At 40.1% G+C, this 24,656-nt stretch overlaps 1 pseudogene; it reads right to left on the bottom strand.

Annotated features, from left to right (window-relative positions):
* Positions 1-7,411: 7,411 nt before the first annotated feature.
* On the bottom strand, positions 7,412-8,585 carry LOC143675658 (beta-1,3-N-acetylglucosaminyltransferase radical fringe-like; annotated as a pseudogene).
* Positions 8,586-24,656: the final 16,071 nt, after the last annotated feature.

Below are 24,656 nucleotides of genomic sequence, written 5' to 3'. Positions count from 1 at the left end.
TGACCAGCAGCATCTCCCTATTCTCTGCTACCTCTTAGTCAACCCAGCCTGCCCTGAGTTCCCAACCAAACACGGCATTCAGATTTGTCTTAAGCTCTTTTAATCAAAAGCTGTTTGAGGACATATACCCAATTGGGTATCTGTACCCCAAATGTTTGGGGGCTTTAGAATATCAAAATCCATTTTAGTTCAATTTAATTTAGTGATTGTCTCACTTTTTAAGAACAACAACCAAAGAGCCTGTTTCCAACATATTCAGAGAGAAGGCTTTATACTGCTTTCTAGGATTCCTAATGAATTCTCAGAATACTTATGACTGTCTTGATTCTTTTTGCTCATTGCAAAAGAGAGAAAAAGAGTCGCATCATGGTGGGACCCCTCTGATAGAAGCAGAATCCCTTTATTTATTAATAGAAAGGTGTTCCCTTCCCCTTGCATCTCTGGGATCAGTGCAAGTTAATGAGGCAGCTCTTCATTTATGTATTTATGGATTTACAGTTTGACCTTTGACACAACCTGGCCTCTTTTAAAGAGATCTGGGGTAAATCATTCTAACCCTATTCTCGAATCTACTTTAAATGTCTTTCATTTACCAAAGAGGAAAGAAATAACCCCCAAATGTTTATGGAACAAAACAACAGAGCTGTTAGAAAAAAAGCTTTTGTGAAAATGAACAATGATATGAGAAAGCGATTTAAAGGAGATAAACTCTGCACAGCAGCTGCTGCTCCACCGAAGGGTTCTGCTGACGAGAAAGCTCTCCTGGAAGGACCTCACTGGAGCAAAACCATCTTAGGAAGTCCTGACTCCTCGCACAGCTAAGGCACACACCAATAAGCGGCACCTTGGGGCATTCTCCTGAGTATTTCTCTGCTGACTCTGTTACTGAATATATAACACAAATTTCACAGTCTCTTTCCTAGCTTCCACAAAGAAAGTTGGTCTAAACATATAGATTCAATTCCATTCCAATTAAAATCCTAATAGCTTACTTTGAAGACATATAAAACATAATCTAATTTATTTGAAAGGGCAGGGTGCTTCAAATAGTTAAAAAATACCTTGATAAAGAGAAATGGAGTGGGAGTTGTCACACTACCTGACTTTAAAGCATAGTGCAAAGTTAGAACTGGCATAGTACTGGCATTTTTGTACACTCATTTCAAATCCATAGGTCAGTACAGCTATCTTTATGGCAGTTCTAGCTTAGCTATACTGACCTATGGATTTGAAATGAGTATATGAAAATAGATCCTCTCATCGATGGACATAGAAAATGCCATCAGGAATATCTACTATTGTAATATCTTTTACACAACAAAAATCTAAAGCAGCCAATGATAAGTAACTTTGGCATTTGTAGATGTCTTCAATTAAATGCTTCATTTTTAGTACTCTTTTTTTGTTTGTTTGTTTGCTTGCAGTCTCAAAAATATTATTTTCAAAACTCCTAATGAACAGCCAGGTATATGTGAATACATATATATGTGTTGGCCAATCAATGGCCACTTTCCCCTCTTGAATGGCATAGATTTCAGCATTTTGAGCATCTTCACAGAAAGTCAAATTATTTGAGTACCAAACAAATAAAAATATTTCTTCAGTTTTGACTATTATGTTTCCCATAATAATAAATGGAATTATTACTGAATCTAGGAAAGGGAGGCAGCATGATTTAAGCATTAAATATAGTTAATAGCAATTCTAAATAAGCAACAGGAAATATTCTGAACACCATGAAGAGTTTAATTTAGTAAGGATTGACTATGTATAACTATAGGATCACAATTTTGAACTGGAAATGAGTCTTTGAAATGATCTAAGACAGAGGTTATCAAACTTCAGGTCACAGCCCTCTAGACAAGTGAGTAGGTATCAAAGAGAGAACTTGAATTCATAAATGCACAGGAGAATGTCTCAATTAACTACTATTAAATATATGACTATTGTTAAATAGGTTTCATTTTTATATTAAAGAATGTAAATAGAAATAAATCTACATTGACTCAACATTTTAGGAATTGGGAGTTGAGAACATGAAGGGATGTAGTCAAAATCACACAGCTAGTGGAATGTCAGAGTATAAGAAATATACTTAGGGAGGCAGGGCCAAGATGGCGGCTTAGTAAGGTATGCACATCTTAGTTCCTCCTCCAGAGCAACTACTAGGTGACCAGAAACAGTGCAGAACAGCTCCCGGGGCCACGGCAGGGACCAGACACACAGCATACCCCAGTCTGGACTGGCTGGACCGGCTGCAAGACTCCACTGCAGTGAGCTCCCCAAGCGGCACGTGCTTCCCCTGGCCACAGCGGCTGGCGGCCGGCGCCCCTCCCACCCTCCTTCCCGGACTGGCTGAGAGTATCAGAGAGGCAAGTTTCCCAAGTCGCGGCACCCAGCAGCTGGCGCCCCTCCCCGACAGGCGGCTGCCTGGAGGGAGAGGAGGGAGTTTCGACAGTGGCAGGGACTGGGTCCAACCAAACACCAATAGTGGCATTAATAAAGGAGCCACAACATCTTTTGCTGGTGGGACCCGCAGACAGACAATCGCCACATACTGGGCAGGATAAAAAAAAAAACAGAGCCCAGAGACTTCACAGGAAAATCTTTCAACCTGCTGGGTCTCATACTCAGGGAAATCTGATTAAATGTCCAGATGCCAGCAAAAAATGACAAATCACACCAGGAAAATTGAAGATGTGGCCCAGTCAAGGGAACAAACCAATAGTTCAAATGAGATACACGAGCTGAGACAACTAATTCTGAATATATGAACAGAAATGGAAAACCTCTTCAAAAACCAAATCAATAAATTGAGGGACGACATGAAGAAGGCAAGGGATGAACAAAAAGAAGAAATGGAAAGTCTGAAAAAACAAATCACAGAACTTATGGGAATGAAGATACAGTAGAAGAGATGAAAAAAAACAATGGAAACCTACAATGGTAGATTTCAAGAGACAGAGGTTAGAATTAGTGAACTGGAGGATGGAACATCTGAAATGCAAAAAGAAACAGAAACTATAGGGAAAAGAATGGAAAAATTTGAGCAGGGGCTCAGGGAATTGAATGATAATATGAAGCGCACAAATGTACGTGTTGTGGGTGTCCCAGAAGGAGAAGAGAAGGGAAAAGGAGGAGAAAAACTAATGGAAGAAATTATCACTGAAAATTTCCCAACTCTTATGAAAGACCTAAAATTACAGATCCAAGAAGTGCAACGCACCCCAAAGAGAATAGACCCAAATAGGCATTCTCCAAGACACTTACTACTTAGAATGTCAGAGGTCAAAGAGAAAGAGAGGATCTTGCAAGCAGCAAGAGAAAAACAATCCATCACATACAAGGGAAACCCAATAAGACAATGTGTAGATTTCTCAGCAGAAACCATGGAAGCTAGAAGACAGTGGGATGATATATTTAAATTTCTAAAAGAGAAAAACTGCCAACCAAGACTTGTATATCCAGCAAAATTGTCCTTCAAAAATGAGGGAGAAATTAAAACATTTTCAGACAAAAAGTCACTGAGAGAATTTGTGACCAAGAGACCAGCTCTGCAAGAAATACTAAAGGGAGCACTAGAGTCAGATATGAAAAGACAGAAGAGAGAGGTGTGGAGAAGAGTGTAGAAAGAAGGAAAATTATATATGATATATATAATAAAAAAGGCAAAATGGTAGAGGAAAATATTACCCAAACAGTAATAACACTAAATGTTAATGGACTGAATTCCCCAATCAAAAGACATAGACTGGCAAAATGGATTAAAAAACAGGATCCTTCTATATGCTCTCTACAGGAAACACATCTTAGACCCAAAGATAAACATAGGTTGAAAGTGAAAGGTTGGGGAAAGATATTTCATGCAAATAACAACCAGAAAAGAGCAGGAGTAGCTATACTAATATCCAACAAATTAGACTTCAAATGTAAAACAGTTAAAAGAGACAAAGAAGGATACTATCTACTAATAAAAGGAACAGTTAGACAAGAAAACATAACAATCATAAATATTTACGCACCGAATCAGAATGCCCCAAAATACGTGAGGAATACACTACAAATACTGAAAAGGGAAATAGACTCATATACCATAATAGTTGGAGACTTCAATTCCCCACTCTCATCAATGGACAGAACATCTAGACAGAGGATCAATAAAGAAACAGAGAATTTGAATATTACAATAAAGGAGCTAGACTTAACAGACATTTATAGGACATTACACCCCACAACAGCAGGATACACCTTTTTCTCAAGTGCTCATGGGTCATTCTCAAAGATAGACCATATGCTGGGTCACAAAGCAAGTCTCAACAAATTTAAAAAGATTGAAATCATACACAACACCTTCTCAGATCATAAAGCAATGAAGTTGGAAATCAATAATAGGCAGAGTGCCAGAAAATTCACAAATACGTGGAGGCTCAACAACACACTCTTAAACAACCAGTGGGTCAAGGAAGAAATTACAAGAGAAATTAGTAAATATCTCGAGGCGAATGAAAATGAAAACACAACATATCAAAACCTATGGGGCGCAGCAAAGGCAGTGCTAAGAGGGAAATTTATTGCCCTAAATGCCTATATCAAAAAAGAAGAAAGGGCAAAAATTTGAGAATTAACTGTCCACTTGGAAGAACTGGAGAAAGAACATCAAAATAACCCCAAAGCAAGCAAAAGGAAAGAAATAACAAAGATTTGAGCAGAAATAAATGAAACTGAGAACATGAAAACAGTAGAGAAAATCAATAAGACCAGAAGTTGATTCTATGAGAAAATCAACAAGATTGATGGGCCCTTAGCAAGATTGACAAAAAGAAGAAGAGAGAGGACGCAAAGAAATATACTTAGTATGATGTACGTTCATATATCATGAGGCTCAGGGTGGAGCTATGGGGATGGAGATGGCATGATGGATAAGATGATGTTGGATGAGGCAATAATAGTAATGATAATGGCCATTCATTGAGCTCCATCAATGTGTTCAGCACTTTCTATAGTTTATCTCATTTAATACTCATACCCACCCTATAAAGTTGGTATTATTCTGCATATTTTTAGAACATAAGAATGCAAAATTCAACATAACTTACTCCAAGATCTTTGACCTGCAAATATTGAAACTGATAGTCAAATTTTGGTTGTGAAGCCAAAGCCCATGTCTTTACAAAGAAACAAGCAACTAGGAGGCACAGAAATCGGAAACGGATTTCTATCTTACTAGGAGAAAGTGATTGCCTCAGTTTCCTAGGGCTGCTTAAAGCAAATGCCATAAAATAGATTGGCTTAGACAATGGGAATTCATTTGCTTACAGTTCAAGGTGGAGAAAATGCCCAAATCAAGATATTATCAAGGCAATGCTTTCTTCTCAAAGACTGGCAGTCTAAGATCCTTGGCTCCTCAGCTACATGACAAGGCATATGGTGGCATACACTGGTTTCACCTTCTCTTCCTGGTTTTGTTGCTTTCAGCTTCTTACTTCCATGGCCTTTTCCTCTCTCTGTATTCATTCCTTTTATAAAGGTTTCCAGTAATAAGATTAAGACCCATCCTGAATGAAGCGTCACAAGTGATGTAGCCTTATCAAGAGGTCCTATTTACAGTGGGTTCACACCACAGGAGTAGATTAGATTTAAGAACATGTTTTTGTGGGGTGCATACAGCTTCAAACCACCACAGCAATCTATAGAGGAGAACGTGGAATAATACTTTAAAAGGGTCTTTGATGCCTTACAAATACTATATCAAAACAATTATAGAATTTTCTTTTCATAAATACTTTATTTGTAGTATATAATCAAATTGTCAACATTTTGCATTTAACCCTTCTCTATGAGAACCTAACCTGCTTACACTGAATGAGCCATGTCTGAGGGTAAATATAATGTGTGTTATAAGGGACGAACAGTTCTCATGTGCAAAGAAATCTCTGCCCTTTGAGGGCATGAAACTGAATCCTTTTTCCCAGTGGTGAAACTGTGATGACATTTAACAGAGGACCTGCTTTTGAGAGAGGGTTGGTTAGACTGGGAGTAGAAAATGTTTGCCCTGAAGCCAAAATTCCGTGTAGCCATTAAATGGACTAATCAAGTAACTGTGCACTCCTAAGTGTGTTATTTTTGTGGTAACTAATATTTTCATTATTGTCCCATTTTCCTTTTGAACATACAGTGACTTGGATTAAGTTAAAGAGAAATGCTTGTGAATGTTGTGAATGAAGTTGCTTTGAATATAAAACATGTTGGATGCCAGATTTATTTACCATCCAAATAGATCTCTGCTCTCTTTCTTCCAAAGAAAGGAATGATTGGAGTAAATCTATCAAGATGAAATGTTATAAGAATACACACTTGTAAATTTAATTGCCATTGTATTTTATTACTGTCTATTAATTTTATTAATATCAATTTTTATTAGTTTTATTACTGCTTATTTTTATTACAGCTTATTTATTACTTCTTATTACTGGGTATAAAGGAAAACATTTTTTTATGATTTAATCTGGTCAACCTACTAATGTTTCTCTTAGTTCTAAATTTTGGAGTTAATTCTTAGTGTTTTAAAAATATATGACCATATAATCCTCAAATACCAATATTTTATTTCTTCCTTTTGTTATATCTGTAAGTTTCATTTATGTTACATGTCTTCTTTTACATTTTCTGAAACTTCCAGTTCAATGATAAAGTATAGTGATAGTACATTGAGAATATGGTTGTCTTGCTAAAAAGTAGATTTCCAAAATGAAATTTTCTTTGACCTTAGTAAGTGCCCTATCTCTGTAAAGGGTCATACATGACATTAGAAAAATAACACATAGTTAAAGACATATTTTAGAGCTGTAATAGTCAAGGAAGTATGATCCACCGACAGTGCCATTCTATGAATTCAGCACCCATCCACAAACACTTAAAGACAGAAATTGAGTTTGAGTGCTTAGAAATTTTACAGCAATTTGAAGTCTTATGCATCTAATAATAAAACTCGTGGTCTTGTGCTTTTTGTCTTTTGTTTTTCATTTTATTTTTTCTAGTAATTCATTTTTTAACTATTTTACAAGATTGTCATTTTGCAATAATGGGAAAAAATAAACTGACCTAAATGGTTTGAGAAGCTTTGTTATATGAGTGAAAGGAATACTGGAACGGTTGTTAAGCTGATGAATTCTGTTTCTTTAAGCTTCCAGATCAGGTGTAGCTGTTTGGACTGTAACTGCCGGGAGTGGGGCGGATGTTGGACGAGGGCAGTTATAGCAGGAATGCAGTTGCAGGAGGAGGGGGGAGGAGGGGATGCAGAGACACTCATTCGACTGCCACCTGGGCTGGGGCAGGTTTAGTTTTGCAAGGGCCCTCCTGGAAGTTGCCAGTGGGGGAAGTTTCTTGGAATATTTGCTAGGGGTCGGTCACATCATGGGGGAACCAGCCTCTGCAGGTTTTCCAGGTGGGAGTGGAGGAGCGGGCGGGCAGCAGCTGTGCTCCCAGCAGCCCCACGATGCCGCCCACCGTGCAGTCGTGCTCGTGCAGCTGCCCGGGCTGGCCCAGCCTCATCAGGAAGTGGCAAATCACAATTTCATGGTGGCCGCTGTCCCGCCTCCTTGGACACTGTCGGCAGCCTGGATGGGGTGGTCGAGGCTGGACCAGCCCAGGTGGACATCCAGGCTGGGTGAGAAGGTAGACAGCAGATGCAGCAGGGCTTTGGGGGTCACACAATTGTCATCATCCCCGTGGCAGAACCACTAGCGCCCGAATCGATGACCTGGTCCTGTTCCACCGACCTGTCACAGCAGAGCGCCTGGCAGGTGCGCGGCGGGGCAGATGGTGCTGGCATGGCTGCTTCCTCGCGGCTGGGGCCCAGGGTCTTCCCCGTCAGTGAGGATGAAAGGCTGGGGAGGAAGGGCCCTGCGCGGCACCGAGGGGGTGTCCCGGGCGCTCCCCAGGGGTCCGGGGCCTGGAGAGGGCCACTGGTCTGTCCCCAGCCCGGCTTCAGAGCTCGGGCCTCAGGAGGGAGACGGCCCCGCTGTGGCCCCTCGCGGTGAGGTGCGGGGAGATGAGGGACGGGCCCCCGGCAGGGTGCGGGGAAACCTCCGCAGCCCTGGCGCTCGCCACCACCATCCCTAGGGCTTGGCCTGCTCGCCAAGTTTCTGGCCGAGTCTCTGGGTTCTCGGCCCCGGGTCGGGGTGAGGCCCTGGCAGTGTGCCGCCCCACCAGGAGATCAGATGGGGCGCCCGGGGTGGGGGTGGGGGGGGCGCGGGGTCCCGGGGGCTCCAGCATGGGGCTTGCGGTTCTGGCCTGGGGAGGGGCCGCCACTCCGGCAGGCGCACCGCAGCGGTGGGGGGCGGGGGATGGCGAGGCGGGTTCCCGGGGTCCCGGGTCGCCAGCTGCGAGGCCGACCTGCCGTCGAGACCGGGAGATCCAGGTGCGCAGCAGCACCCCGCCGCGGCCCGTGGTTCTTCTGGGTGTTCTGGATCGTCGCACCTCTGGAGCCGGTGGGGCGGCGGGGGCGGCGGGGACGGAGCGGGGGAGCCGGACTGGGGCCACGGTGGCAGCAGCAGCAGCACGGTCAGGGCCTCGGTCAGCGCGAGGCAGGCGGTTCATAGGGCCAGAGCCCTGTTTTTTTTGTTTTTTTGTTTTACTTATTGTAAGCAAAGATTTCAGTGATCAGAGCTGGAGTAAAAGCACTTTCGGTACTCGGCACTGCTTTCAAAAATAAATATAGTTTTAAAGAAGTCCTATGACTGAAACTTTTCTTGTTGGTTTCTTTTTTGGGTTTGTTGGTTTGTTTTTGCATTTGTGGTCTAGAGGCTTCCTCAATCCTGGCTTTATTTCAGGGTCAAATCATTTACACTCAGTATCTTTGAGGTGATAAGCAATGTAGAAACTCTTTGCCAAGTGGGATATTCCTTTAGATAAGTAACTAGTCACAGGAAACAGTGGAGCAGATTCTGAAGGACCCACCCTGTAGGCTGAGCACGTGGTCTCTGTCCCCGCACACCTTTCCCTGCCTGGGTATGATTTCTAAGGCTGGTATTCGAAAGACTCTGGAGTCTCTGTTCCCTGGCCAAATTGCAAGCTTGATTTTTCAAGCAGCCTGCCTCACTTTACTTGACTGAGCCTTTCTGGAAGAAAATGGCATCCACTTGGAGAGAAATGTCAGCAGAATGGACAATTAAATGTCAGCGAAACAGACAATTAATGTGAGTATTCAGCATATCTTGGGATCAGAAGGTTAGAGTTCTCCCAGCATTGTCAGAATTCTATCTCTAATACTACCTGCTGTGGAAACAAAGGAGCTTCGCAAAAGGGACAATAATAGGGTGAATTCAGAAATAAACACATGCAAATACCTATAATGATCATTCCCCTTTAATTACAATGCCCCAAGCAAGAGATAGAAATAGAGTCATGGCAAGATTTCAGATCCTCAAGAAGTTCACCACCTAATAAATGGAGTATGACAGACATGTAGATGGGTCTAAAGGAGATAGAGCACTAAGATATGTGCCCCAAAGTTCCATCTCAGAAAAATTTTCATATTGTCCCAAAGGTTTCAAAATTTAAGCTGATTCTGGATTTTAATAGGTGATGTTGGCAGAAGGAAAAATGGTGGAAGGTGAGGAGTCTGGGGGGAGTAAGCAAAATAATAAAGCGTAAGAAACAGCTTGTCAATTGGTCAAAAATCAATTAAATGGTTTTTACCAAATTAGAAGATGTATGAAGCTAATTATTGAGTCTCTGGCAACTCATGATGGATGGATACTGACAGGACAGAGGTCGTGGTTATTAGAATCCCTGTGGTGACTAACTTTTGAGCTCTCCTGCTCTTGTCTCAACCCTTTTCAACTTCAGACTGGCCCTCCTTTTTTTATTCCTTTGCCCCTCAGTTCTTCTGCTCTGCTCACCTTCACTTCCATCTCTACTTTTAGTCTCTTCCTCTCTGATGCTCAGTCCCTCTCTCCACCCCTGTGTCTCCAGCAAGCAAAGGAAGCTGCAGCAGGGAGAGGAGGATCAGCTCACGGTTCCCAGTTGAATCTTTAGCCACTGCTCCCTGAAGAGGGTGGAGAACACTGAGCGGAGGAAAATGGGGCACTGAAGGCACCGAGTGGGGGGTGGGGAGTAGTAAAGAAGTGTTTCAGCAACAGTCTTAAGAGAAAAAAATGGCACTCTCGAATGAGGACAATTCAAGTAGGCCTTTAAAAAAGGGGAAGAATGTAAGATGAGGGAGAGGTTTCAGGTACCTGGAGAGAGCTGTGTGGAGAGCCAGTTGCTACCACATAGGAATAAATATCCCAACATCTCACTTCTTTTGTTTGCTTTGTTGGTAGTACTTCCCGCTGGATTCTCTCTCCTGAAATGGAATGACTGACCCCAGTTGATGATGTCCACACAGGTCAGCCTCAGGTTAGAGATCAGCTGGAGAAGGGGAGACTTGATCTGGGAGAGGCAGGTGGGAGATGGTGAAGGTGGGGAAGCAAGGACAGAGTGAGAGGAGAGATGAAGGGGCTAGAAAAAAAAAAACAGAAAGGGCAGCTAACACGGGTTTTAACAGGGATTCTATTCTTTTCAACCTTCCTGGAACCTGCCAAATCATGAAATAGAAATTTCCCTAAGCGTCATAAGCAGAAGAAAAGAATAAGTCTTCATGGAATTGATATACTTGGTGAATCTGGCAAATTGGAAGTTTGGTAAGTTGGTCATTGACAAATTGATCTTGTGGCAGATGGAATAGGCTTTTAATGAACTGATTTTCCTCAAATTGGACTGCTTATAATTAGAGAAGTTGAGGGGTCAGTAAGTTTGGCTGGATATTTAGTGTCTGAAAGGAAGTGTCAGTGCATTATAAGGAGAGGTTGGGGCCCATGTCAGACAGGAGGCCACCATGTACTGAGTATCTAACCCACCCATAGCCTCCCCACCTTGATCACAAAGGTGACCAAAAATGAGTATAGAGCCTCAACAGAATGATTTTATTAATAACGGTAATAGTTAATATGTATTGAGTGTGTCCCATGTGCCAGGCTAATGCTAAGTGCTTTACATAGATTTCTTTTTCATTTGACCCTCATCATAAACTGTGCCAGCCATTGTCAGCTGGGCTACTCCCACCCTCATCCCAGGTTCATGCTCCATCCTGCTCTGTGCCTAGAGCATTGACTTCTATAGATTTCATCACTTGTCCTGACTTCTGGTTGGGTTTGCCAGGTGAGAAGCAGTGCTAGGAGATGGGAGCATGAGAAAAGAGTTCAGCAACCTCACTATCATCCTGGAAGTGGACGAGCACCATCAGTTCTTGTGAGATGGCTGTTTCCCAACCTCCAAATGCTCAACCCAGTTCTGGCAACAACATATCCTTTAAATCCAGAACGGGAATGGGAAAAGGCTTTTTCTCTTTCTGGTCCCTAAGTCTAATCAGCATTCTTTGTTGATTCCCTTAACCTTGCCATCCTTCTGAAAATAGTCCCTTTATTAACATTTCTTGAGTATGTCATTTCCTTCCAGTCAAGGCCATGACAGATACATAAGCCAGTAGCAGTCCTTACTTTACACATGAGGAAATTGATAGTTAGAAATGTAAAAATTTTCTCCCAAGGCTATATAGCTAACAAAAGATAGTGCTAAAATTTGATGATAAGTAATTATATTGGGCTCAGGTACCTTTGATAATAACCATTCTCCGATATTTCTTCTCAACAGAGAGTAAAGTTATTCATCACTTTTTCTGTCTGGAACTCAACTATGATATTAAGCTGTACTGTCCAATATGGTGGAAGTCAGCCACATGTGGTTACTAAGTACTTGATACATAACTTGTGCCACATTTAGAAATGATAATATTTTTGATCTAACTTACATATAATATTATATCTTTTTATTTTCCTTATTTTAAAAGATGATTACTAAAAAGTTTTAAATTGCCTATGTGCAATATTTTTACTGGACAATGTTGAAAAGCTGTTCACCACTTGGGTGGTTTGGTTTGGTGAGCTCTTTCCAGTATGAATAGTTCCTCAGTCAGTCCTGTCTCAGAGAGTTTTGCATGGATATATATTGCAGAGAATAACAGCATTAGGTAGTAGAGACAAAAATAAAATGAAACAGAGAAAAATGCAGTAAACTGAAGCTGTGAGAGTAGCAGTTGTGATAAAACAGGTGCACAAACAAGCAGCATCTGTGCAATAGGGTCGAGAGAATTTAGTTGGTGGAGTAGGATTACTAGAGGTAGATATGCATTGAGTTAATCACCGTAATGAAGAAGAAGATTTTTAATAGTACAGCGGAGGGCTTCCAAGTTGCTGCCCAGTTGTAGAAAAAGATTATGTCATGCATAACATCGACTGCATTGTTTCCTGAAACATTTGTTGGTTTTCTATGAAGGCTGGTCTTTCAGGAAGGCAACGGAGTTTATTGTTTTGTTTTGTTTTTGTCTTCTTTTACTTCCATGTGTTCTAACCATAAAGCCCCATTGATTAAGCAGTCCTCTTTACCTGTCCTTCTTACGAGGAGAGCCTCAATAACATAGAGCTATATGATGAAGTGCGCTGGATGCAGTGACCAGTGATGAGGGGCCTTGGGTGCAGTGCCATTGCTGCACTTACTGGGAGAGGCAGTGGGAGAGCCAGGCAATAAATGTCTTTTTCCTCCATGCCAATGTTGATTTGAGAAGAGAGGAATGCATTTAATCTGTGATGCTTTCTTGTATGTATTTTTTCCCCTCTATTTTATCCCAATTTTTATTGCCTCTCTTCTTTTCATTTCCTTTTATGTCCCATCCTCTCAGTAACTGCCAGCATTTAGTGGTGACCCAATAATTTGCAGAAGAAAGCTCAATCTTCTTACTTGCAGAATCTTAGAAAATGCCTTTAGATTGTGCTTTGTACCAGTATCATAAGGAGGGGGAAACAGACTTTCAAATACAACTCAAAGATGTATACTTTCCAATTTATATTGGTGGATCTCTTCCAACATTAGTGATTTCTCTGCTCTCGAGCTTCATGATGTCTGAAGAGACAGATCAGTCTCTTAATTTTCAAAGTGCTTTTATCACATTTTATATGGAATCTGGATAGAAAATGGCCAGTCAGCATAAGATAATCTTTTTAACCAGGATCCTATTAATTTGAGTGCACCAATGATTTTGCTTTGAGTCAGAAGTGGTTGCCATCCCAACTTCAAAGGCAATAGAGGAGAAGAACCAAGGGAGCTTCCTATACCATATAGAGCAAACAAGGGGAAAAAATCAGCTATGCACTATCACCAATAGAGCCTATGAAATATTCTAACACAAAAGATAATATAGACCAGCACTAAGAATGTTAGATAATGAAAAAGGGAAATAAATACCAACAAAGGAATCCATAAGAATGAAAGCCCAATATCAGGCAGACTGAGATAAATTCTTCACCCCTAAGCCTTATTCCATGAGAGAATCGCCCTTTTGATGCCTGCTCACCTCTTTATTCTACCTGCCTATTAAAGCCTCATACAATGTGGTGATTATTGATGCTGCTCATTAACCATTTCTACCTTCTCGCTTTCTAGTCACTGGATAGAGTTACATTTATTGGCCTGCCAAATTTGGGTGAGGCAAGTGACAGTTCTGTCTAATAAGTGATGAGCAAAAGTAATATGCATTCCCCAATCTTGGGGTTTGTTCATATGAAACTTAACCCCACAAAGGATAGGTCAAACCTACTTAAAATTAGGCCTAAGAGTCACCCTCAAGAGAACCTCTTCTGTTGCTCAGATGTGGCCTCTCTCTCCAGTCAATACAACAGGCAAACTCACCACCCTCCTCCTGTCTATGTGGGGCATGACTCCCAGGGTTGTGGACCTTCCTGGCAACATGGGACAGAAATCCTGGAATGAGACTCAGCATCGAGGGATTGAGAAAACCTTCTCGACCAAAAGGGGGAAGAGTGAAATGAGACAAAATAAAATGTCGATTTCTGTGAGATTCCAAACAGAGTCGAGAGGTTATCCTGGAGGTTATTCTTATGCATTAAGTAGATATCACCTTGTTAGTCAAGATGTAATGGAGAGACTGGAGGGAACTGCCTGAAAATGTAGAGCTATATTCCAGTAGCCACGTTTCTTGAAGATGATTGTATAATGATATAGCTTTCACAATGTGACTGTGTGATTGTGAAAATTTTGTGTCTGATGCTCCTTTTATCTACCTTATCAACAGATGAGTAAAACGTATGGAATAAAAATAAATGGTAGGGGGAACAAATGTTAAAATAAATTTAGATTGAAATGCTAGTGATCAATGAAAGGGTGGGGTAAGGTGTATGATATGTATGAATTTTTTTCTGTTGTCTTTTTATTTCTTTTTCTGAACAGATGCAAATGTTCCAAGAAATGATCATACTGATGCATATGCAACTATGTGATGATATTGTGAATTACTGATTATATATGTAGAATGGAATGATCAAAAGTTAAAAAAAGTAAATTGCATTATTTTCAGAAGGAGACTTTGTTTTTAGACCTTTTTTATTGTATAGTATAACATATATACAACACAAAGAAATAAAAGAAAAACAATAGCTTTCAAAGCACTCTTTAACAAGTGGTTACAGGATAGATCCCAGAGTTTGTCATGGGCTACCATACGATCCTCTCATATTTTGCCTTCTAGCTGCTCCAGAATATAGGAGGCCAGAGAGCTAAATACTTTTTTATCATCACAATCGATTTTTCCTTCTTTTTTTGTGAACAATAACATATATACAAAAAAGCTGTAAATTTCAAAGCACAGCACCACAATTAGTTGTAGAACATATTTCAGACTTTGACATGGGTTACAATTTCACAATTTTAAGTTTTTACTTCTAACTGTTCTAAAATACTGGAGACTAAAAGAGATATCAATTTAATGATTCAGCATTCATATTCATTTGTTAAGTCCTATCCTCTATGTATAATTCCACCATCACCTTCGATCTTTTCCTACCTCTCTTTGGGGTTGTTTGGGCTATGGCAATTCAAAATTTTTGATATTGGAAGGGTCTGTGACTAATATGGGATAGGGAAATGGAACAATTTGATGTTCTGAAGAGACTGGGCTAGGATTCAGGACTTATCTGGACCAGGGACCCATCTGGAGGTTGCAGGTTTCTGGAAAGTTACTCTAGTGCCTGGAACCCTTGTAGAATCTTATATATCACCCTTGGTGTTCATTAGGATTGGCTAGAATGGTCCTGATTGGGAGTTGGCAGGTTATAATAGGTAGCAAGATCTACCTGAAGCTTGCATAAGAGCAACCTCCAAGTAGCCTCTTGACTCTATTTGAACTGTCTCTCTGCCACTGATACTTTATTAATTATACTTCTTTCCCCCCTTTTGGTCAGGATGGAATTGTTGATCCTGCGGTGCAAGGTCTGAATTCATCCCTGGGTGTCCTCTCCCATGTTACCAGGGAGACTTTCACTCCTGGACGTCATGTCCCACTTGGGGGAAGGGCAATGATTTCACTTGCAGAGTTTGGCTTAAAGACAATGAGGCCACATATGAGCAATGACAGAGGTCCTCCAGAAATAACTCTTAGGCATGCCTATAGGTAGTATAAGCTTCTCCACTACCTACATAGGTGTCACAAGAGTAAGCCTCATGATCAAGGGCATGGCCTATTGATTTGGGTATCCCTAAAGTTTGACACAGTATCAGGGGATTCCCTGATGGTAAGGTTTAATAGTTCTGTAGTCTTTCTCCCCTCCCTCAGGGGACTTTGCCAATACTTTCTGATTATTTGCTTAATAAACTCTAGGAAGTTTCCAGGCATTACAATAATCTATACAGGATTAAAGGGCCTCTTTCTTATTCTGTGCTTCCTGTGTTTCAGTTGTTCAAATGAACTATACAGATAGGTTGAATTAGATTATGCACTACAGAAAATTTCAGTTCCAGATCAAATAAACCTTTCTTCCATTGGTCTCAAAGAGAATGTGTGGCTCTAAAATAGAGACACTGTCTTCCTTACCCCTGTGTTCTGAATTACTTTAACCCCAACCTGTTTGGCTTTGTTCTTATCTCTAAATATCAGGTCATATATAAAACAGTCTCTCAAAATCCAGAAGTAATAATCACCACTCCAGACTTAATGTGTCCGCTCTAAAAACTTACAATCTAGGCCCCTGTTTTCTTATAAGCATTTTCTAAGGGTGACCATACCATTATTGATTTTTTATTTCTGGCTTATTTTGTCTTACCAAATGCTCCATATGTTCATTCACTTCGTTTCATGTCTCCCAACATTATTCCTTTTTGTAGCAGCACAACCTTTGTTCATAAGTATACACCATTGTTTGCCAAGCTACTTCTCCATCAATGCATCCTTCAGCTACCTGCATTCATCAGGCATCATGCAGAGGGCCCAAAGTCCACAGTCCATCACCATTCTCAATTTTAGATAATTTCATTGTTCCCAAGAGACAGAAAACCAATAAAAACACCCTCACCAAATAGGAAATCTGAACCCTCTCTTAACTCTTCTCCCTCACCCCATTATTTACCTCTGCAGTTGCTATGGTAGTGCTGATAGTTTCCTTTTGAACACAGCTCATAGTATGCAATAGCAGTTTTCCCCCTATATCCTGAACTTAAACACTCTTTATACAAGAATCATATCTTTGAAGTAATTCTTAAGAGAATTCATTCATATTTCTAGTGTAAGTCAGTGGGACACATAGGTCTATACAACCCCTTTCAATCTTGTTCACCTTCAATATGGCAATATTACTTATATACCCACTAGAGAATCACCTTCACTCCTATCTATTCCCTTGCATTGGAGTTCAATCTCATTAGCTAATGGTTCACCCATCTCTACCTTCTATGTATCTCTAAGTCACCTATATTCTGTATTATAAGCCTCTGATTATGGCTTCATGCTGGTCATAAAAATGGAATCATACAGTATCTGTCCTTTTGCATCTGGCTTATTTCATTCAGCATTGTGTCCTCAAGGCTCATTCATCCTGTCATGTGCTTCAGACGTCATTTTATCTTTCTGCTGCATAATATTCCATCGTATGTATATACCGTATTTTGTTGATCCACTCATCTGTTAATGGGCATTTGGTTTGTTTCCATCTTTTGGTGATTGTGAATAATGCTACTAAGAACATCAGTTTGTAAATGTCTGTTTGTGTCATTGCTTCCAGCTCTTCTGAGTATATACCAAGTAGCGCTATTGCTGGGTCATAGGGCAACTCGATATTTAGTTTCCTAGGGAACCGCCGAACAGTCTTCCATAGTGGCTGCACCATTGTACATTCCCCCCAGTGGTGCATAAGTGTCCCAGTTTCTCCATGTCCTCTCCAACATTCATAGTTTCCTGTTTGTTTAGTAGCAGCCATTCTTATAGGTGTAAGGTGGTTTCTCATTGTGGTCTTGATCTGCATTTCCCTTATAGCCAGTGAAAATGAGCATCTCTTCATGTGCTTTTGAGCCATCTGTATTTGCTCTTCAGAAAAATGCCTATTCATACCTTTTGCCCATTTTATAATTGGATTGCTTGTTCTTTTGTTCTTGAGTTGCATGCTTTCTTTATATACACAGGAAATCAAACCTTTGTCTGGTATGTGATTTCCAAATATTTTCTCCCATTGAGTTGGCTGCCTCTTCACATTTTTGACAGTCTTTTGAGGTGCAGAAGCATTTGATTTTGAGAAGTTCCCATTTATGTATTTTTTTCTTTTGTTGCTCGTGCTTTGGGTGTAAAGTTTAGGAAGCTACCTCTTATTACTAGGTCCCAGGATGAGACTTTTAAGACCCTACAGAACTTTCTCTGTTTTTCTTCAGTGACAGCTGTTTCTCTCCAGATAATGACTGCTCCATCAACATATATTGCAATGACACTTAATAGCATGAGAAGCCACCCATCCCGAGGTGTGAGTTTGTTGTTTTAGGCCAGTGATATTTGGTATTGTCACTGCAGCATAATCCAGCCCATCATCATTGATACACATGATTGTGAGAAATGGTTAAGCAATGTAAACTCAGCAACTTTTTAATTAAAATGTACTCCTTTTGCAAAGATTTGACCTAGAAGAATGGTAATCTGCAGCTGGACTCGATCTGTATTTAGGTCTCTGGAAATGGTATCCAAACCATGTGGACAGCACTGTGTAGTGGAGAAATATGCATCCTGCCTCATTCTGATGGACCCCAAGTGTACTCTGGCTTTAAAATTTGATCAGTCTATACATTGCTAAAGGCTGTTGAAAGATGTGGAGATATCAACGATTTATCTATCTACCACATTTCAAGCACCCAGAAGAGAGGGTTACTTAAGGTGAATGAAAGTGTTATCTATGTTTATCTCAGAAGAGGTGTGGAAAGGTTCCCGGTGCTGCCCGTCTTCCATTAACACTCCTCTTCACTCTCACATCCCAGCCGTGGACCTTATCTTACATGAATTTCCCTGTAATCATTTTTAAAAGTATATTTTATGAGGTCCCTGGCCTCATCAAGTTTCCGGACTTATAAAGAAGTGGCAACATGAAGCAATTGAAGAATCAATAAACAGATGTTACCAAGGATAGCATATTAGTCTGGTATTTGGCTTACTTTTTATACCTTTAAGGACCTAAGTAGGAAGAAAATTTATTGTCAAGGAGACATTCTTTTCCTCCTTCGTTGGCTAGTCTAGTGATAGGAGGGTTCTTCCCTAAAAGCTGAGTTTACACCTGGAGAGGCAGGGCTAGGTAGGAGAAGGATGATGCTATGACGAAGTTAATTCCAAAAATGTTTAGGACACCATCCCAAGCTTGCCCAGGAAGGAGTATGTATGTGCAGATAGATCTTAGGGCTTTAACATGAATTGATCAACCAGGAAGAAATTATTAAGCTCCTGCACTATTTGACCTCAGATAATGGGAATACCCTTTAAACCACCATGGTCATCTGATGAAATAGTTAAATAGATATATATTTTTTGCTGACAAATTTAGAAGGCACTTGTTACCACAGTTATTCCATTTATAGATGCCAGGGGAGAAATCTGTATATCCGTTATTGCCGAAACAGGTCTCTTTTAAAGTTCCCAGGGTTTCAATATTGTGTCCCAAATCAGGCACATAAATGAGTAATAATGACAAACTATAGATACAGCAGGTGAATGTTGGGGCATGCTACATGATTGATGACAGGATTCCTGGGATTGGTGTAAATGTCATCAATAAGGGCCTTTCAAATGGCCCAGAATTCAGAACAGAGGTATATTATTTCCTTTGGCAACATCATCTAAGAGCTCATCTTGCAGAGTTGAAGCAATTGCCAGAACTAAATAAGGAAAAACACATAATCACTTACTGTGATTTTCTAATATTGATGCATCCATCCATTGCATTCTTTCAATAAATATTTATTGAATACCTACTATGTGTGAGGCCCTGGAAACACCTTATGGACAACAGATAATAGTCTTTGGCATCATTAAGTTTCCAGACTAATAAAGAGGTGACAAGATGAAACAATTGAGGAATCAACAACAAATGAACAGTCTCATCTGTGATAAACATTACCAAAGACAGCATATTAGAGGAGGAACTGATCATATTAGAGGAGGAACTGACCCTCTCTGTAAAACAGAGATGATATCAACACTTATCTGCCAGGATTAATGAAAATATTGAAAGAGAGAATATATATTAACAGCTGACATAACGGGCTGCACATATTTTCCTTTCTCTCTGTTTCCTCTATTGAAATGCAACTAAATTCAATAAATTAACTGCCAGATGAATTTTTCTACTTACTGCTGAATTTTAAAGCATTATGAATGTCTCTATTAGGAAGCCATTCTAATGGTCATAATTGATGTACTTACTTGCACTCTTCACTGTTCTTCATACTGACAGTTATATTCTTCCCTCTTGTTCTATCCCCCAAAGGCCATATATATGTGTATATTAAATATATATAAATATATTATATTAAAATATATTACATTTTAATCCAGAAGGCTGCCCTTTGTCAAAGTTGTTTTTCCATTCCTCCTATAAAGCAAAATTTAGATCTTGCCAGAAAACACATGTAAGTTTGAATAAATCTTGAATGAATATTGTCACAAATAGATTTTGCAAATGCAGTATCCAAGACAATAGAGAAACTTTATAATAAAACCCAATGTAAAAAGAGGAAATTGCAGCTGTGTGGGAAATATAAGAAATGAAATTGTGGGAGACAAATAGAAACTCAGTGTTAGATACAGAATTTTTATTTAGACCTCATCTAGTCGTCTTGAGATGAATGACTAATGAAACATGAACAAAGAGGAATTTTTATAACTTACTTTTCAAGAGTTCATAGATGTTTCTTTCGAAGTCTTCACAAATAAAAATCTTGCTTTTTTAAAGAGATGTCCTTTACGTTTTGAATTTTAGAGTAGCATAGGACATACATCATATTAGTCCAACAGTCATGATATGAAGATGCAACTAAAACGTGAATTTGGGATCAGAGTGGGTATGTTAGCTCTTAAAGGAATTTAATTGTTGGCATATAGGAAAAGCTTGGGGGAAAGTAGAATGAGAAGGTTATGTCTTACTTATCCCACCAATTCATTACTCTCATTACTCACTACCTTTCATGCAGCAAAGATACCCTAGGATGCTAAGGAAAATGAGATGGAGGTAAATCCATAGGAAGGTGCCTTCCCAACAACCTCCCTCCCCAGACCAGCCCAAGTCCCTGGATGTAGCAAAACAGTAAGTTCATTTAAAGGACTGGAAAACAGACAAACTTGTACCTTGCGGTGGTAACAAGGCAGCAAGGCAGGGGAGGGCCCAGGATCTGCCCTGAGGGCAGGTGATCAAGGGGTGTGTTATCTGTTGAGATTTTAAACAACAACAAAGCCAGCAAAGTATATGCTGTTTATTATGACCATGTGCGAGCGATTCTAAAACAATTCCAGGGATAAAATGCATATCCCTGATTAAAAACAAAATCTTCCTAGTCCAAGTTCTAAATAATTACTGCAGTTACTGTTGAGGTTTTTTTAACTTTTTTTATTGTGAAATATGCCGTATATACAAAAAAGCAATAAATTTCCAAGTACATTTTAACAAGTAGTTATAGATTTTAAAGTTTGGTATGGGTTATAGTTTCACAATTTTTTGTTTTTTATTTTAATTGCTCCAAGACACTGGAGACCAACAGAAATATCAATATAATGATTCAGAAGTCATACCATTTATTAAATCCTATCTTCTGTTATACTCCTCCTTCTCTTTAAGTAACATATATACATAAAAGCAATAAATTTCAAAGTACATCGCAACAATTGGTTGTCGAAGAGATTTCAGAGTTTGGTATGGGTTACAATTCCATTTTAGGTTTTTATTTCTAGCTGCTTTCAAGTACTGGAGGCTAAAAGAAATATCAGTATAATGATTGCGCACTCATACTCATTTGTTAAACCTGACTTTCTCTGTATAACTTCGCCATCAACTTTGATCTTTCTCTCACCCTTGAGGGGTATTTGGACTATACCCATTCTAACTTCTTCATGTTGGAAGGAGCTGTTGATAAGATGGGATAAAGGGATGAAACTAGTTGATGTTCTGGAGAGGCTTATCTGGTCCAGGGACCTATCTGGAGGTTGTAGGTTTTGGAGAGTTACCCTAGTGCATGGGACCTTTGTAGAATCTTATATGATGCCCTAGGTATTCTTCATACTGTTGAGTTTTAATAATATAGTTGAAAACTCCCAATTAGCACATGGTTTTTAGAAACGTATCCTTCAGTAAATATTGTACTCTGCCTGGAAGTTATTCAGGGAATTCCCAGTTATTCTAATGGCACCGATAATCCCCAGTCAGCTAGGGCCACATCCTAATCTCCAAAACCTGTGAATTTTAACTTATTTGGAAAGAAGGGGTCATTGCAGATGTAATAAATTAAGGCTCTTGAGATGAGATACTCGTAGATGTGATGGTTGAATTAGGTACCCCATCAAAAGACTTTTAATCTTAATCCAGGTTTCTGTGGCTGTGAATATTTTTGTAAATAGGATCTTTAGAAGATGTTATTTTTAGTTAAAATGAAGCTAACTGAATCAGTGTGGTTCTTAATCCATATTATTGGAGGTTTTATAAAGAGAAGAAACTGGAAGCCAGGAGGCAGCAGAAGCTGGAAGTTAGCTGGAGCCAGAAGAGCCAACCCTAGGAGCGAGGGACCAGCTATGTGTTGGGAGGCAAGCCAGCACCAGAAAGCCACAGACATTGGGAGGAAAACATTTCCTTGCCCACGCCATCTCTTTGTAGACTAGCTGCCTTTGAAACCGTGAGTCAATAAGTTCCTATTGTTAAACCAATCCATTATTTGTGCCAAAGAAAAACTGCACTGGGCAGTGTGAAGCAGGCGAAGCCAATGTTATTCATAGCTCTTGTGGTAAGGGAGAGAGTAGAACTCAGCTCCGAAGAAGGCTGGGAGATGTTTGAATTTTACAGTCAGGGTGAGGGCATCTGATGAAAGAGGGGGCTGGGAGGTCAGGGAGGAGGTTGATAACTTGGAACAGCTAGTACCTGGAGTTTTCTTTCCCCATTTTGTTTGTTTGTTGTTGTTCTGCTTTCTCAGTTGTTTTCTCTGCAGCCCCATAGTCCCAAGATCAGTTTCAAGGAAGCCAGGGCAGGGGAGGAAGTGGGAAAGGGCAGCACGAGGCATGAACCTTGCTAAATTAACACCCACAGGTGTTGGGGATTAGGCGGTGGCCCTAGCTCTTGGGGGTCTCACAGCTGGCAACTTGGTCAAGGCAAAGAAAAGTGATTTTGGCCAGTCCCTCCTGCTGTTATCAAGAACAAAAACAAAAACAAAAACAAAAATCCATGCTTTCATTGAAGAACTATGTCAATTGGCTTTACTTTTTTCCTTATTGGTGGAGGATAAGTTGAATCATTTGCTGAGAGGTGATGGCAAACGATCAATTGTTTTAAGGTTCAGGGATCTTAAAATGGTATATCTAAAGGAAGAGGAAACATATCTAAGGAAGGCTGTATTAAAGTCTAAGAGGATAGTGGATGAAAATCTTTTGACTTTGTGGCATTGCTCCTTGAGTTTCTTGAAGCTAAGATGTAGGTGTGCTTCACAGCCATAGTTATTTCTCATATAAAGGCATGTATGGCTTAGGCATTTTCCTAGACCACACTGACCCAGGACTGGCTTGTCCAGGGCTAAATCTAGCTCCTGTGTGGTCTGCTGAAGTCATGAGTCCTTTGTAGGTATGTATCAAATCATCAAGCTTTAGCTCACCATAGTCCTTCAGAACCTAGGGAAAAGGCCAGATGCAAAACAATCTAGACTCAATGAGGATTTGGGCAGGCAGGTGTTAGTCTTTAGTGGTCTCAAGTCAGGAAAGTGGAAGGAAAATTAAAAATCTTAGTTTAGCAAATTTTAGCCAGATATTGAAGGAAACTCTAAGACTTGAAAAATCCATAAGAATCGACAATATATGTACGATGACAGGATCAAGTCCAATTTATAGGTAGATCTCAAAGCTATCCAGTTACCTATAATTTCCAAAGAGATATAAAATAGCTCAAAGATAATGAACAGGAATACAATCTGATAACTTGTAGGAGTGCACTGTGGTTTTCAATTAAAATATCAAATTTTGCTCTATAGTCACCCTCCATTTAATCAAAGATAATCCTAAAGAAAGATTATTCTGGATTATAAAATAAGGTTGGCATAATTAAACTTGGTCTGATTATTTACATAGGTGCAACAAGAATAGTAATTTTAGCATATAGACCATTGTTTGTTTGTTTGCTTTGTTGGAAGCTTTTATAAGGAAATTCAGATTGAATGTTTAAAAGCCTCTCCAGGCCAGGAAGCTAAGCCAAGGACTCACAACCAGGTTTCACCATGTGCAGAACCTGAGGATGGGTGAATTCCTCTCCTCGAGTTTCCCCCACCCCACTCCCACCCCCACCCCCACCCCAATCATATGGAAGTGACGTTCTTTACTCACTTGTAAAGCTGGACTGCCAAGTTGAAGCTGTTGTGCACCCCTGAAAACCACGTTCTTTAGTCCTGACTCAATATTGTTGGTTGGGGTGTTTTTGATTAAGTTGTTTCCTTGGAGCTGTGACCAGCTGCAACTGGGTGGGACCTCTTGATCAAGTGGTTTCCATGGAGATGGGTCTCTACTTATTCAAGATGAGTCACTTACTGGGAGTGCTTTAAGAGGGAACCATTTTGAAGAAAGCTTCAGCGCTGACACAGTCAGAAACCTTTGGAGATGCAGAAGCAAAATGCCTGCAAGGAAGCTGTTTGAATCCGGAAGCCATAGGACCAGCAGACACCAAGCATGTGCCTTCCCAGCTGACAGGTATTCTTGGCCCATTGGCCTTCCTTAAGCTAAGAAATCCCTCTCTGGATGCCTTAGTTTGGACATTTTTATGGTCTTAGAATGGTAAACTTATAACTTAATAAACTCTCTTTATAAAAGCCAACCCATTTCTGGTATACTTCATTTCCAGCAGCATTAACAAACTAAAGCAGCTGGGAACACTGTAAGCTAAGGACCAGGGCAGTTTTCTCAAGAGGATTTTGTTAACAGCAATTCTATAAAGTCAATCTTAGTTCAAGAGTCTTATTTACTTAAAAACCTTGGTTTTTAATCTACAATTATATATAGTTACCAAGAA

The sequence above is a fragment of the Tamandua tetradactyla genome, chromosome 3 (genome assembly GCF_023851605.1).
Source record: "Tamandua tetradactyla isolate mTamTet1 chromosome 3, mTamTet1.pri, whole genome shotgun sequence".
In the NCBI taxonomy this organism is placed as follows: Eukaryota; Metazoa; Chordata; class Mammalia; order Pilosa; family Myrmecophagidae; genus Tamandua; species Tamandua tetradactyla.
The sequence above is the reverse complement of the archived record's forward strand: the minus strand, read 5'-3'. Positions and strand labels throughout refer to the sequence as shown.